This window comes from Schistocerca piceifrons, chromosome 11 (assembly GCF_021461385.2).
Source record: "Schistocerca piceifrons isolate TAMUIC-IGC-003096 chromosome 11, iqSchPice1.1, whole genome shotgun sequence".
NCBI classification, from domain to species: Eukaryota; Metazoa; Arthropoda; class Insecta; order Orthoptera; family Acrididae; genus Schistocerca; species Schistocerca piceifrons.
This window is the reverse complement of record NC_060148.1, coordinates 108,099,539-108,107,593: the sequence shown is the minus strand read 5'-3', so window position 1 is coordinate 108,107,593 and position 8,055 is coordinate 108,099,539.

Genomic DNA, 8,055 nt, shown 5'->3' with positions numbered 1-8,055 from the left:
CTGTGCAACCACGGTGACGTGACATTTCTCACGTGGAAAACAAGAAAACTGACGAAATTACAGGAATGTAAGTCGGATTCTGCAGAGAGCGAACACAGCAACGTGCACTATGGAACTACACAGCCAGACCACTGAACAGCTACGAGAAGAACAGGGCGGAAAGACAGCTGAGCGTGTACGCACGTCCGTAGCGCCCAGGAGGCTGTGACTCGGCGCGCCTCACCTCCGCCGGTGGCGCGGGCCGCGTCAGCACTGCCCGTGGCGCCGCAGGCAGGGGAGAGGCGGGGCCGCGCGTGTCCAGGGGAGGCGTGGCGAGCTGACGGGGCTGCCGCCGATGCACACCGTCTCCACACTGACCGAAGTTCGTAACGTGGAATGCAAACACTGAACGCAATTAACGACGTTTACCCTCTCATGTGGAAATTAAAATGCGATTTTTAATGGTTTGTCCACTGTTACTCTTCCCCATGTCCTCACAAATGTTTCATTGCTCTACCATGGCTCACTTTTCATGGGAGCTCTCTCGTGCGGTGAGTGTAACTACACCCCCCCCCCCCCCCCCCACGCACACACACGCGCGCGCGCGCGCGCGCGCACACACACTCACACACACACACACACTCACACACACACACACTCACACACACACACACACTCACACACACACACACACACACACACACACACTCACACACACACACACACACACACACACACACACACACACACACCCCAAAAGTTTAGCGGTTCCCACAACTCCTGAAAATAGAAGTTCACTGTCGATATCGTATCACAGACACAGTCCCTTTGACTGTTCAGAGACGTCACCGAACCCATCCAGGAATGTAAACAACGATGCATGGGCAGCGCCTATTAGACGGAGCGGGTCCGTGTTCTATGTAGTTTCCCTTTGTGCTGGGAAGGGCTCTCAGCAAGGGAAGTGTCCAGGCGTCTCGGAGTGAACCAAAGTGAGGTTGTTCGGACATGGAGGGGGAGAGAGAGAGAGAGAGAGACAAGAACTGTCTGACATGCCTTGCTCAGGCTGCAGTGGATGACCGCTGCCTACGGATTATGCGTCGGAATAACTCTGACAGCAACGCCACCATGTTGAATAATGCTTTTCGTGCAGCCACAGGACGTCGTGTTAAGACTCAAACTGTGCGCAATAGGCTGCATGATGCGCAACTTCACTCCCGACGTCCATGCCGAGGTCCGTCTTGGCAACCACAAGACCGTGCAGCGTGGAACATATGGGCCTGACAAAATGCCGAATGGACCACTCAGCATTGGCATCACGTTCTCTTCACCGATGAGTGTCGCTTATGCCTTCAATCAGACTGCCGCCTGAGACGTGTTTGGAGGCAAACCGGTCAGTCTGAACGACGTACGCCGCTGGTGATCACGCAAGGCTCCGTAACTGCTGTAACATACGTGAATGCCATCCTCCGACCAATAGTGCAACCATATCGGTAGCATATTGGCGAGGCATTCGTCTTGATGGACGACAATTCGCGCCCCCATCGTGCAGATATTGTGAATGACATCCATCAGGATAACGACATCGCTCGACTAGTGTCGAGCACGTTCTCCAGTCATGAACCCTACCAAACATGCCTGGGACAGATTGAAAAGGGCTGTTTATGGACGACGTGACCCCCCAACCACTCTGACGGATCTACGCCGAATCGCCAGAGGAGTGGGACAATCTGGGCCAACACTGCCTTGATGAACTTGTGGATAGTATGCCACGACGAATGTAGGCATGCATCAATGCAAGAGGACGTGCTACTGGGTATTGGAGGTATTACAATCTGGACCACCAGCTCTGAAGGTCTCGCTGTGTGGTGGTACATCATGCAATGTGTGGCTTTCATGAGCAATAAAAAGGGCGGACATGATGTTCATGTTGCTGTCTACTCCATTTTTCTGTACAGGTTCCAGAACTCGCGGAACCCAGGTGAGGCAAGACTACTTCTGGTGTGTGTGTGTGTGTGTGTGTGTGTGTGTGTGTGTGTGTGTGTGTGTGTCTGCACTTTAAATAACTAACTGACATCGGCAGTTGAAAAAAGATTATTTCGTGAGATTAACTATTCTTCCCTTTGACTTTTATTGAAGTTAGAATTTTGCCTCGTGTAGGTTTTTCAGAGGCATTTATTATACAGAGAAACTTACGACACAAAAAGTCTGTGGCAAAAAAGGTCAGTAGAATGGGAAAGCAGTCCAAGTAGCAAATTTTTACATTTTATTTACTAGATGACCAATTACGCACCGAGACCCATTTTCAAATCATAGCATTTACGAACATGTCAAAAATGCTCGTAGTACATTTTTGAAACGTTCGGAAATCCCATTTCCGATTATGTTAGGACGATTTCAAAATTGGTCTCGGCTCGAAACTGGTCATCAAATGAATAAAAACTAAAAATTTGCAACTTGGGCTGTTTTTTATGCTACTGATGAACAGTAGTTCTTGCCCTAAGGTACTGCAGCATGCTGCAAGTTCGCAAAAGAAAATGTGTTTGTAAGGTGCAGTAGCTGCTGTTAATTTTTTCCAGAGCAAATGTTTCTCACATGTATAACACTGCAGAATGATTGCAGCTTGCCATAGTTCAGACATTTGGTGGGTGATTTGGTAAATGTAATCTATACCTCTCGACTTTTCACTAGCTTTTTCCACTCAACTGATTAGTCATTCGACGGCTCTTCACTGATGAGGGATCTGACTTTCAGACACGAACAGGTTTTAAGCAGTCCTTTAAGGACTGTATGGTTTTCGGAGGTTGGTGGTTAGAGTGGGGAAGCAGAGCCACTTTGCCGGAGGACAGGAGAATCTCGCGTGTGTCTTTTTCAGCAGGAAGGCCGTCCTGGTTTTGAGCCGGGCGAAGTGTCTCACATGTTACCTACAATGCAATAGTGTTGCACAATCGCAGTTCCCCGACTAAGTGCATAATGAAACTCAATCGCATGTGTCAGTATGGGCACTGACTCTGTTGCGAGTAATTCTGCCCATTGATCACTTTCCGATGTCTGCATACAGGGAAGAAAAAAAAAAAAAAAACAAATGACGAAAACTGACGTTTGATAGACACACAGTCGTCCATGTATGTAGCCTCACAGTTGCATTTCTGTGAGCTGGTGACGTGATGACGTTCAGAGGGAGCACATGGTCGTAATAAGGACTGAAAAAGCCACACACTATGGGTTTCTTCCAGTATTTAACGACCGTTAAGTTCTAAATGTTCCTTTCAGCTCTGCAGGAAGTTTCAGTACAGTAATGCAAAGTCTATAGTTCCCACAGAAGGATGATATATTGCTCATAATTACGGACTCGTTATGTATTACCCGAGTTGTTTACGTGTGAGAGCAGCAAGGCCCTTGTATTTACTGGATAAACCAATCGGTTACAGTCTTTTAAAAGGTAGTGTGATTCTTCCTCCTCCCAAACTGAGTCTCACTTACCTACACCCTTGAAATGACTGAAGTGCATGGCAGTGGGTACATCCATCGTATCACTTACTAGGAGTTTCTCATGGTCCATTCATGTCCAGGGGTGTTTGAAGAATCATTATAGTGCCTCTGTGTGTGCAGTAATCAGTCTAAACTTGTCTTCGTGATCTGTGCGAGAGCTATATGAATGGAGTTGTGATGTATTCGCAGAGTCAGGATTTGACGTTGGCTCTACAGACTTTCTAAATGTGGTTTTATGGAATATTGTCTCCTCCAGAAATCACCTGCACTCACTGCAGTCCTTAGCTCCTCGAAAAGCATGCAGAATGGCAAAATTCTGGGCTGATTTAACAATTGCGGCATTCCAATAAACCTTGAAAACAAAAGTAAGTGAAATCACTCACCCAGACTCAGTATAGAAACATTCCTATAATGCATATAATGTCTCGTAATCAGCACGAAACACGCCGCGCAGTGTTTGTGTACGAAATAAAATGTTCACATGCGAATATCTCCTAAAATAAATCACTCACAAATCTCAAGCTTTCACAAAATATTCAGTACTGTAGTCGCTCTTTGTCAACGGCAAGAGAAGCAATAAAACGCGCAAATTTCTTTACTTTGGAATAAACATAGGCGTTTACCAGAAGATGGTTCCCGAACGACTTAATCGACTCCTAGATCGGAGGCACAAAGCCATACTGATACGCACGGGATATGCTTAACTCCTATTGGCTAATAAATTAAACAGCCAATCAGATCATTTGGAGCACTTGTACACTTCAGGTATTTTTAATGTCAGCCAATCAGATTACTGCAGGTAATTTAACGAGAAATCACGTAATTCCGAAACTAAATAAAATTTAATGGAGACAAAATTAGATTCCATTCCGCAACATAAATTACTTTCCAATTTAATACTCAACGCCCCTTCTGGCTGCCTTTTACAAAACCAAACAAAGTCGGACATACGTCACGAATTCCACTATTGTACAAGAAATGTTCACACATAGATTTACTTAATTTCCATAAAATTTCAACGTATCTCCTCAAACCCTGCAAAACGCTTACATAACCATAACACAAAGAAATAATTATTTTCCAAAGTAGTTTTTATTTAGTCAGAAATATGTGGTAATGAAACGAAAGAAAATTCCAGACAATTAGATCTTATGGACCTGTACTTCTGGTTGTAGTTTCAATTGATGCTATAGATGAATCCATCACAGTCGTCCCTTAGGTAAAAATTTATATCTCCGAAAGTACTGAAGTTATTCATTTGAAATCAACTGTGCCAGCGTGAGAACCAAAATTCTGCTCTCCTCCCAGCTCCGTGGTAAGCTACGCTTTCGATGTAAGATGACAATTCGTAATACTTAGCTACATTGCAAATCCAGAGAGTGGTTGAGAAAGTGTTCATATAGCTGACATGGCCAGTTTCATCTGGTTGTTCCATTAAACTAACAGAGTGAGTAAACAGTTGATCAGCCACTCACGTCTTGCTGCATCAGTGACCGGCCGTCATCCCTGTACTGCTTGCCGTGGAGTGAATCCTTCGTTGGACCAAACAGACGGAAGTCGGAAGGTGCGAGATGCGGGTTGTTCAGCTCTTGAGTGATCCACCGGTCACCTTGAATGAGAGCACGTTCCCACATCGCAGGAGTCACAGCCGTCTGCAGCTGACCGACACGTGGGGGGTCGGCCAGATACGCACAACCTTGCTGCGACGATGACGCTGCTAGGCCAGGCGTTGATCACCAGTAAGCTCTTCTGACGCTGACACACCTCGCACTACGACTCGCGGTGCTTCTGTTCACTGCCAAATCTCCTCAGACATTCTGCAAGCGGATATGAAGATCTCCGATGCTCTGGTTCTCATCCGAAAGAAACTGTGACAGCTCTCTGCTTGGGTCGCACCTGCTTTGCGGACGCCATTTTGGAGGCTACATATGGTGCTGTCAGCTGTTGGAATTTCATGAAGCTGTAGGGGCTGAATAGGGAATATTCCACGATGTCTCACAAATTTCGCATTTTTCCAACAGAAATTGGCCGAGAAAAAAGTGTAGCGTTGCAGATCGAACGCCCCTGTAATTTTATAAGTAGCTCAGTTGGACGATGATTGTGCTTACGTATTTTAATCTGGGTCCTTGATCTTGATGTGGCTAGATTCTTCACAATGCCTGTCTTCTTCTCAGCATCTGGTAGCAAGAAATGCGTGTGTTTGAGAATAGCTCTTCCTTAGATTTCTCCCCGAGCTCACTGGAAATTTGTTTAATATCGTTCTCGACCGAAAACTCTTAACATGTTATTGCTATCTGAGCTGCTATCAATTGCACAGTGAAGTCGTTACCACAGCCAGGACAGACACACAGCCAAACCAGTTAGAGAAGTACTGGCTTGCACGTCAACTACCGAAAATGACGAAGAGATTAAGAAAATGCTTTTTGAGAGAAAAGAAATTGGTCAGATAGTTAAGCGAGATCAAAACTTGATTATGATGGGGCACTCGAAATAGTCGGAATACGAAGTGGAAGAAAAGGTGGAGGAGAAAAGAACTGAAGTAAGGGAATGAAAGGGGAAGCTGCCTGGCAGAATTTTGCACAGAGCACAATTTAACCACTGCTAACAGTTCGTTTGAATCCTGAAAGACAATTGCGTACATGACAAGAGTCAGAATGCACCTCACTATTTGAGACATACTATATAGTCCTAATATTTACTATTACTTAACAAATGAAAATAATGTGCTCGGATCGAACCTTCTCCTCTCATAATGACTCTGGAAGTTGCTAATGTCCATTCCCATCAGCTGGAAAATTATTTCCTGAACCAGAGATTACGAGTTGCAATTTTCATTTTAATCAACAACGTGGAAAGAAGTCCCCTCTTAAGAAAAACTAAGAAAGACATTGTTACCTAACAATCTATCCGGAGTACGATATATTGTCTTAGAAATATTGGACCTTGGTTGGCTGTCTATTCAGAAAATACTGTCTGAAAAACTAGTTTCGTCGATTATTGGACTATTTCTGGACCAGTTGGTTGATAAAGACCAGATGCCATCAGACATGTGGAATTACAGTGGAAGGCCCCATCACATCAAAAACGCCTCTCAGGGGTGGAAGAAATTGATAATATATCAAAAGCTCAGCCAAATGTTTAGTCATTAATAAACCAAGAGGGCGTAGTGCTTTCGCTGACTAATTTCGAATTTGGATGGAAAAAGAATAAACAGGTCTGCAATTCATACTGATGAGGCAACTGTAAAGATTCCAAATTGATGGCACCGTGAAATCGTTTCTGACTTGTGTGACCCACACACGGAAATTACACTGAAGAAGAAAACATGACCACCATTGGAAATTATATAAATATTGAAAAGTAGTTTAATGCACATCGTACTCATTGGAAAGCTTGTAAACAACTTTAATGATGGACGAAATGAGACCACTTCCTCACGGTTTTTCTGGGAAACGACACACCGGCAGGTAAATACCTGTTGCAATTTGTGGAACATTCGGTAATGAAGACCGGTAGGGCTACCTTAAAGGTCATGCCTCTTCTAGGGCACCATCACGGCACTCCTATTGACTCTATGAAGAAAAACCTGTGTGGGTGGACAGCAAACAGAAAACCGATGCAGAAGACACAAATGACAAGCAGCCACGTCCACTCATTCACCCTTAGTCTGCAGACCACTGCACGGTGTGTGGTCGAACCACTGTCCTCCCGAATGTGAGTCCAGAGTGTCTCACCGCCGCACCCTGCATATCTACATCTACATCCATACTCCGCAAGCCACCTGACGGTGTGTGGTGGAGGGTACCTTGAGTACCTCTATCGGTTCTCCCTTCTATTCCAGTCTCGTATTGTTCGTGGAAAGAAGGATTGTCGGTATGCTTCTGTGTGGGCTCTAATCTCTCTGATTTTATCCTCACGGTCTCTTTGTGAGACATACGTAGGAGGGAGCAATATACTGCTTGACTCTTCGGTGAAGGTATGTTCTCGAAACTTTAACAAAAGCCCGTACCGAGCTACTGAGTGTCTCTCCTGCAGAGTCTTCCACTGGAGTTTATCTATCATCTCCGTAACGCTTTTGCGATTACTAAATGATCCTGTAACGAAGCGCGCCGCTCTGTTGGATCTTCTCTCTCTCTTCTATCAACCCTATCTGGTACAGATCCCACACTGCTGAGCAGTATTCAAGCAGTGGGCGGACAAGTGTACTGTAACCTTTGTTTTCGGATTGCATTTCCTTAGGATTCTTCCAATGAATGGCATCTGCTTTACCGACGATCAACTATATGATCATTCCATTTTAAATCACTCCTAATGCGTACTCCCAGATAATTTATGGAATTAACTGCTTCCAGTTGCTGACCTGCTATTTTGTAGCTAAATGATAAGGGATCTATCTTTGTATGTATTCGCAGCACATTACACTTGTCTACATTGAGATTCAATTGCCATTCCCTGCACCATGCGTCAATTCGCTGCAGATCCTCCTGCATTCCAGTACAATTTTCCATTGTTACAACCTCTCGATACACCACAGCATCATCTGCAAAAAGCCTCAGTGAACTTCCGATGTCATCCACCAGGTCATTT